Source organism: Notothenia coriiceps, unplaced genomic scaffold (assembly GCF_000735185.1).
Source record: "Notothenia coriiceps isolate Sejong01 unplaced genomic scaffold, NC01 NC01_scaffold00027765, whole genome shotgun sequence".
Lineage (NCBI taxonomy): Eukaryota > Metazoa > Chordata > Actinopteri > Perciformes > Nototheniidae > Notothenia > Notothenia coriiceps.
Genome location: NW_011360466.1, coordinates 149706 through 159025, shown reverse-complemented (window position 1 = coordinate 159025; position 9320 = coordinate 149706). Strand labels below are relative to the sequence as shown.

The following is a 9320-nucleotide window of genomic DNA, read 5'->3' as shown; positions in this document are numbered from 1 at the left end:
AAAGCGGAAGATGGAAACAACAGGGGTGGTCGTTGGAGCTAAGAAAGGGAGTTTGGTTGGGGCAGAAGGCCCGGGGGTTTTGGGGAACTTGAAAGATGGATGGGGGGAGGGAGGGAGGGGTTGGGGGTGAGCAACAACACAGTAAGGGGAGAAGATCCTTGGACGGCGGCCATCCACAAAAATGCAGCCGTCCATTTAAACCTCCATTCATCTTTTTAAAGACTCAGATTTTAGCTGATCTCTTTGCCATTATTTAGAAACCTAATTATTCCATGTTAAAAACTTGAATAACAAAATGTTGGGTTTACATGTTTGCTGTGTCCACCTAATGTTAAGTTTCCAATTATGATAGGACGTAAAGGAAAAAAATAAGTGGAAAACTGACTTCATGATTGTACTAGGAGACAGTGCGTTGCCCACCAGTGGAACATTGTTCAAAACAACAATTGCTAGGTTTGTGCCTACCTATATGCAGAAGACCGATTCCCTTCAATCCTGAGTAACAGTGGTTAGGGGTTTCACATTATTTTCCAATGATCCAAATCAAATATAATTGATAAAATATTCAGATCATAGATTAAATTGGGCGTTTGTACCAAAGGAACTAACCTTTAAACGAACCAGTTTTCCAACAACTGTCTACGGAAATAGTAATAATTATATGAAAATATTTAGACAAGAACTGACCTTGTGTCAATCCCATGTGGGCTCCAGTTGGGAGATGTCTTCACTGTACTCCTGGGTTCTTGGAAAGGACCCCTCCTCAAGTAATGGGTTGGTCACATTTAATGGCCCTGTTTTATATATTCTACAGTAATGGCTGTTGTCCAGGGAGCGCACACCCAGTTTTGTGGACAAAAATGTAATGTTGTCATCAATAACTCTACATAAGGGACTACCTTAACACTTATAAACCTCTTAGATTCCATTAAGTAAAACCACTCCTATTGGACATGCATTCAAGTATTTTTAAATGTATTTAGATTAATTTCTTCACTTAATTTAACAGACGTACTTGACAGAAGGTAAGTACTTATGCTACCGTTCGAGTATATGGATATCAGCACATGGCACATACGCTCTTAAGTGACTAATGTTGCAGATTGTGGAAGGATTATCATTATATCCCTCATTGTTCATCCATGGGTTTGTGTGAAGGACTGCACTTTGAATTATAATACGTATTAATGCTAGCAAATGTTTGCTGATAGGATCAGTTTAGGTGGCACTGTGGTACACACTGGAAATAGAGCGTCGTTCCGTCACTCCTGAAGTTCATTTGCTTCTCAGAATATTCATATGGGCGCGCAAGAGTGCATCCTGTCTTTGAGTAGATTATGAGCAGGCAGTAGTAGTCGATTACAATGATTGGGACCAAAATGCCTTACTTATCTCAACGGAATGTGTCCTATTTTACGGAATAACAGGCAAGAGATAAAGTATGCTTTGGGATACAGATGCATGCTGACGAGACTTGGACATGCACATGAAATCAGTATTTGCGCCAACGCTTTGACACGAGGTAAAGATTACAAAGTATGTCACAATGTGTTGATACTGCTCAGATCGGACGCAGAGTTTTCTTGGAGATAAAAGCCGAGAGCGTATCATCTGCATAAGATCATTGCTACATGGCTGCATTGCAGTAGATGCTGCTCTGTCATTGCGAAAAGTGACTTAAAATGCACTGTGTACACACTGTCTATATGAGGAGCACACAGGAACCGTAGGTATAATGCTCCTCGTTGCTGGCATTAGAAGTGCAAATTGGTGTTTGTATTCCCAGTCTATTTCATGGTGTAAATGTATGTGCACTTCTTGTCAGGATGGAATATGGAGTTTCGGAGAAACCTCCACACGATTATTTTAGTCTTGACGCAAACATTCCACTGGTGGAATTGAGAATGACTTTGAGCTGGTTGCATGATCGAGGATTCCCACTGTAGGATTTGCTTGAGGATCAATTGACGTATGATTGCTGTTCAGAGGGCTGCATTCACATCATTTTACATTAATGTTGGCCTGTTGCAATGGCATTCCTCGGTGGAAATATACTCTATGCACTACGTACAAGATGCTGTAGACCCGATAGGAGCTTTTTGCATTAGACTTAAGTGTGTGAGATGCAGCTGAGTTACTGCCTTGACCAGGACGATACATAACATATAATCTTTCACCTGAAAACTGTATATGACAACATGCTTGAATGGTGAAATACATTATTTGTGCCAACAGAATTTCACTTGGTACACGCCCTCGGAACTATACCACAGCGTCCATCATTTCAACGCTGACTCGTAGCTTATACTGTGACACATTGCTTTGAAGGGAGAAAGCATTAATTTGACGTGATACATTTGGAGTGTACCCAACCGAAGCCGCTTGATGACTATAATTCTCTACCTTTGAAGAATGGACTAGCTGTTAGGCTTGCTCATGCATTCATTGAAATATCCTTAAGATGTAAACAATCGGAGATGCAATGATGATAGTACTATTGTTGGAATCCCAAGATTGTGTAACATCTCACGGAATGAGAATGGCTGAGATGTTTGTGTTATTTCCTGATTGACGATGAGACTGCTTACTTGACAATGTGAGATGATCAGTAGATGCGCCAAATGTATGAGAAATGGGGTGTCATTAAAACGATCAAGGTCACTACGTATAGCTGTATGGGTAAAATCAAGGCAACATCAGGGAGTCCCCAAGACATGATGTAATGGGAGGGATTGATCCAGCACCATTAGCGAAGAAGGTGGTGCCTGAGAGTTTGTACCTGCTGTTACGACTTCTATGCACTGATGATGACGACCAAGAAAATATGGATAAACAAACCGTGAACACAAAACTACTCCAGCATTGCTCAAGACATTGTGTTCCTGGCATCTGGTGGACAAAGACCAACACCAAGCACATTGGAATTGGAGTTGCAGTACACCCAAGCTACACGCTCAAAGGGCTTAGTGCAGTTTACTTCATGCTGCTGGGCACAGTATAAGCTACGAGTCAGTGCTGAGAACAGATACTGCTATAAGGCAAACGAGGCTGTGAAACAATACTTTGACAATGGTAGAGTATTTATTTCCACAAAACTTTGTCAATGCAAAGCTCCCTGGATACATCATGTATGCAAATGACAACATCGACATTAATGAAGAAACCCTTTGATGGGAAAGGAACCTTTCATGCCTCCCAGACTGCAGCTTTCCAGACGAAGTGAACCTCAAGAACAAATTCCCCAAAGTGAAGCTGATATCAGCCAGAGCAAAGTCATTCTCAATTCCACCAGGGATGTTTGAGCCTCAAGGATGCTAAAATGGAATCACAGAAGCCCACTGGGCAGCCACGATAGCAATGCAACTAGGATCTTTGCCTGGATTCTGTGCACACTGAAATCCATCTTGGGATAACCAGTTATATCACCAGAAACAGTAGCTGGATATCATAAAACCAGCATGTTACAAAACTGCCCAAAATGATTACACAGCTGGGCCCCAAAGGTACACAGTCATAACCTTTGATGAGCAGCTCTACTGCAAAGCAAAGATGCTTCAGTGGCATCACCAAAAAAGAGTGCGAGAATATTGTTATTCTCCTGGGTGGCTTTCATGTGCAAATGAACTTTTCAAAGGTCATTGGGCCAGCATCTTGCTGATTCTGGACTGAGAGACATCCTTGGAGAAAGTGGTGTGTTTGGAAAGAACACAGCTGAAAACATCATGAAGGGAAAGGGATGGAACCGTGTAGCCCGTGCACACAAGCTAACCTTTGAAGCACTTTGAGAATATTGTGGCCAAGCTTTCTGCAATGGATGGAAGATAATGACTGCCACAATCGACAACAGTTGCCTTAGAGTGGCAGATGCACTGTCTGGGCACATAGGAAGTGGAGAATGGAAGCAGTTTCAGCATGCTATGAGGACTTGTGCTGAAAGTTGGGGAGATTCAAGATCTCCTTGTACGTTTGACAAGGCCAATGAAGACAAGCCAACCTTTACCTTCTGGAGACAGTACCATGGACCTTGTGTCTATTCTCCTTGCGTTCACCCGGGCACTGAGATGTGGTGATTGGAACCTGTACATGTCAGCCTTCAAGAGCATGATGCCTTGGTTTGCTGCGTATGATCACACCCATTACACAAGATGGGGTGCTGTGTTCATAGCAGACATGGAACAGCTGGCACAGACAGCACCAGAGGTCTACCAGGGCTTCCTATGGTGATTTTGTAGCCAAGGAGACCAAACACAGCTTCAACGAGGTGCCTTTCGACCTTCGCCTTGAACACATCAATAAAACGGGAAAGGTTGTGGAGGATTGATAGGCATCACAAGAAACTATCCAGCAAGAAACCGTTGGTCCATCACCTACAATGAACGTGCATCCTTGGCAGAGGATACCAGATCCCCGTTTGGACTGACACATGATGACGACGATGAGGAGGAGGAGACGCACAAAGACTGCCTTCAATCAAGAATCAAGAGGGATAATCACAATGTCATTCAACTTGTTGATCAGTTCCAGAGATACGTCTTCCAACAAGAGCATATGTATGATTTAGTGTCCCTGACAACTGGTGATGTTGCCTCAGAAGAGATACTGAATGACCTTACACATGCTGCAGAGTCTGGCAAAAAAACTATCACTGAGTTTGTGAAAAACCGACTGGGCACAACAAACACAGACTTCCACGCCAGTCTCACCAAGAGAAAACCGAAAACATTCTCAAGCCTATACAGCACAGATACCAAGCTTGAACAACTCAGATCCAAATGTGTGAAGCCTGACAGGGATATTTTTCGCCGCATCATTGTATCCATGGAGAGTGGCAGAGAGGTCAACATGGATGAGCTTCTCCAAAAAGAACTGTGTGCAGTCCCCCTGTCACTTGCCACAACAGATTCAGTGCTCAGGGCTACAAACAAAGCTGACTTAGCCACCATACTACAAGCTGGTGTAAAGGAAACAGAGCTCAGTCCATCTGTTATGAGAACATGCACCATCATTGATGGAATGGCCTTAGTAAGAGCCATGGGAAAACCTCACAATGCATCAACCTTCGGGGAATATGCAGATGTGTTCACACAGAGAGTTGCATCTAATCTACATGGGAACGTCACCAGAGTGGATATAGTGTTTGATCGGTACCAACAAAACTCCATCAAGGAGTGGAACAAGAACAAAACGCAGCACTACTCAGCGAAAGTTCGCACAATTGTGAGTAGAGATGTAAAGCTACCTGCTAACTGGAATAGCTTCATTGAAATGGATGAAAAACAGCCAACCTTACCCATTTCCTATCAACTGAGGCTTGAGAATCATGTGCAGCTTTTATGATGAGGAAATTGTTATTCAGTGGAGGGTTGAGGATCCTGAAAAAGTCACGTCAGCAGCTGGGATTGATGTATCTCCCCTACAAGCTACACATGAAGAAGCGCGGATACACGCATACTACTACATGCAGCTGATGCAACCATGAAAGGGTTTCAGAGGCTCATCATTCAGTGCCGAGACACGAATGTGTTGCTGCTACTACTTGTATTTGCAAACCAACTAAGCCAAGAAGTTTGGATGAAAGCAGGAACAGCTAAGAAACCACGCTACATCCAAAATCCCATCAAATCACAATACCATGAGACGCTCGGACTGGTCTGTGGGCATTTCATGGCCATCACTGGATGTGATATCGCAGAGCCAGTTCACCGGAATGCGAAAAAGGACAGGCATGGAACGTATTGCGCAGTCTATCCCGCATTTCTCCAGTACAACTTGGTGAGCGATGAATGCTACCAGTAAAACTCTCTTACTTTTCCTATCCTGGCAGAACTAGTTTGTATGGTAAGCTCTATGACCTTAGTCAACCAGCAACTCGATGCAAGAAGTTCGCTGTCTGAAAACTTAGCCAAGTTGTGATACATACCACAACAGAAGATGCATGCTGTCAATGCAACCTCAAGAGGGGCCCACTACACAACGAAGGTTTGGGAAACGGTGCACTAGGTGAGCAGATCACAACTGCCCGCTGCACCAATCAATGTGTATTGGCAGATGAATCGAATGGTATGCTGGTCCCCATGCTCTTACAAGGAACTTGTAGCAAGCTCACATGCGTACTGCTGACGTGTGTCGATGCAAGCATGGCTGTCAAGCATAACAGGACATTGTCGTCGCAGAGAGGCTCTTTGCAGTGGTGCGTGATTGCTCTGGAAGCGGTGGACATGAACTCCAATGAATTCAAGAGACTAACGGTGCAGAGACATCTTGATCTGCGATGTTCTGGTGCAGGCCGCCAGAAAGGTGAAAAGCAACGTCAACAACGAGATCTTCCAGTGTGCGATGCTCAGCCCTCTCACATCAGCACGTGTACTGAGGGCGCAGGGCGTACAGATCGCCGTCTGTAGACCAGCAAACTTGAGCTGAAGGGCCTTCGAGGTCCTAACGGTAGTGGTACGCGAGATTCTATACTTACCAAGTTTACTACCTTGCTGGGCATTCCAGTTATTGTGCCATCTGACCTTGTGTCTCTTTCCTCTCAGTGGTCTCTGTGCCCCATTGGCCTGTCCCTCCCCTCGTAGGACACCAGGGATTCTAGTGGCCCCACACTGCCTTGGACGTATACCTTGTCTGATAAATTTTCCCTCCCTCCTCCAAATAAACACGCCTGTTGGCTTGAACATGCCTAACCCCTAGTGCTCTGTCTTATCGACCTACAGCTGGATTCATTTTTATTGTTTAGTTTTTATTTAATGTTTTATGTATATTTGTGTATACATTACAATGGTTCCATTATGGAAGATGATCCTCGTAATCCACAAAAATATTTTGTCTTATCATGGGTATCCAAGCTGGGGGGTGTTTGGTGTGGGGGTATGTCAAAGAAGTAGGCAACTTTAGAAAAGTGCAGAAAAGCGTTAGCCACGAAGGTCACCTCGGAGAATCATATATATTTCCGCTTGGGGGGGGGGGAAGCACTGTACATGATTGCAGAGAGCCTGTGTGTGGAGTATTTCACCTGTTGAAATTACTGTGCTCTAACTTAGCAAAAGTACCTCGCATACATTGGATCATGATTCCTAATTATTTGGGCTACTATCTCAGTGTTTCCAAGCTGATATTCACTCTAAAAACTGTTTCTTTTAGGCGGAAATTAATTTTTGACTTTTTTCAATGGTCTAAGCTCTATTTTCTCGTAACCACATAACACCATTTACATCTGACACTTCTGCAGCCATCCCACTGCTGTCACCTTTCTTTTGCATTACCAGGATTATCTATAGGGCCCTTGGTGATTGGGGAAGTATTCTGATAGTTGATTGTGGGCAGTCATTTCGAGCAGCAATCTGAAAAATTGGCCTGGAAATGGCCTCTGAAGTCACAAAATATTCTTAAACTTTACACCACCTAGAACCATGCTTACATAGATCCCCTCTACCAAAAAATATGTTAGACAACTCTACCCGAAACATGGCAGCAAAATGTGTTAACGGAAGCACTTTCAGGATTAGCCTGACTATTTCGAATAAAAACTAACGATATATCTTCCAATACACAAAATTGCAAAACGCCAAAGTATATGACAATTGATATATGATAACATAGGATCATTGTATATATACTACTCGCTTTCTTCAAGTTGAATGCAGAGCTTATCGAAAGTCAAAGTCAAGATCCTTTGTAATCACATGGTTAGTCAATTCTCAATTTTCCTAAAAATATGGATCTAGTGATCAACACAGTGTGACTCTACGTCCCCCTTTCTTTGTCGCTTTCCTTAAGGAGGCTGTTAGTTAAATGATGCTGTTTAACGATTATTCAGAACTCAGCTCTCTTGATTGTTTTATCTTTCGTGTTTTAAGATGTTGTATATAAACTCTATAGTGGGTAAGGCTCGTTTCAAAAGCTAAAAAACACGAGAGCTGTTTTGGATATTGGTAATACCAAGGAACTAAAACTTGATTGGTTTGCCTGTTGTAAATACACTTGTATCTGACTGATGATTGTCTCACTTTAAACTTCATGTCAAAATAAACCTCTTAAAAAACGGTAGGGTTAGCTAGGTTCTTTACATAAACAAGTGCTGTTGTCCGCTGAGGCCAGGAAAAGCTAGCAGGCTAGACAGGTAAGATGTAAAAAAGCAAACGGGTTGTATAGGTAAACAAAGATGGTGGCATCGTGCGGCTGCTGACGGGGGGTCTCCGTGCGCGAGGGCTAGTCTTGCAGGGGGAAGTAACCTACCCCGGCTGGATGAGCAGGAACGAGTGAGGGAATCAAAGAGAAAGAAATAGTACCGGAAGGAACACAGGATGGTAACGTGGACAGTTATAATCGCTTTCACGAGCAAACGATGCTGGGTATTACCTGAGTTATGTTGGTGAGAGTATGTTTTTAAAGAAATTGGTCAAAGCTGCTGCAGCCTTTACGTATAGAGGAGAAAAACGGAAGAGGAAGCAGCTGACAATCTTCAGTCAAATTCAATGGCGATTTATCAGAAAACACGTTGGTGTTGTATATTGCCTGGGATGTTCGTTAACATTCCCCGATAGCAATGATATAGTTAAGGGTGGACAATGGCTACTTTTTGTTTTAAAACTGGGAGACCGGTGCGTGGGTACGCTGTAAAAATAGCCGACGACAATCATTGTAGCGGGCCCGGCTAAAATTAACTGGGAGGGGCGCGACCTGCCTGTCAGACTTCCATCTGTGCACAAACTTATCTTGTGCCTCATGTGGTCAGGGCGGTGTGTGGGGGTGAGGAGGAGGGGCTCTATAAGAAGTGCAGATTGTTTGGCGGCTGGTGTGATTTAAAATTCGTAGCGCGCTTGAGCTGGTGTTCTCTCAAAAAGTACTTACTCGTAGGCCTTTAAGTTGAGCGAAAGTACGCCGCTCGATCAGGAATGTAGATGTTAAATCAGATCCCACTCGTGTCTTACATGTTATTATCCTAAAGTTGGTTCATGTACGCATTTCAACACGTTTTTTGCCCCAGCTGTGATTCTATGGGTGGCCGAAGTGCAAGACGACCAGCCAGCATTTCAGAAAACCAACAGCATTTCACAATAGCGCCACAGCATTCACCAAATAACACAACAGCATTGCAGAAAAACAAAACATTCGGCAGGAAAGTGCCCACATTTCAGAAACCTACAACCATGGCAGAAAACGCCGCAGCATTGCACAAAAAACGAGCAGGCATTTCATGAAAACAACGAGCTTTCAGAGAACGCCAGCAGCCTTCAACGAAAACGCAGTGCTGCAGTTCACAAAGACTACAACAGCACTTCAGAAAACGTCCGCGGCAATTTCACAAGAACGCCGCGAGC

At 43.6% G+C, this 9320-nt stretch overlaps 1 protein-coding gene across 10 annotated transcripts in view; it reads right to left on the bottom strand.

Moving 5' to 3' along the window:
- Window positions 1-9320, bottom strand: part of eya4 (EYA transcriptional coactivator and phosphatase 4) — a 50514-nt gene that overhangs the window by 6842 nt on the left and 34352 nt on the right. The gene's annotated exons all lie outside the window — the stretch shown is intronic.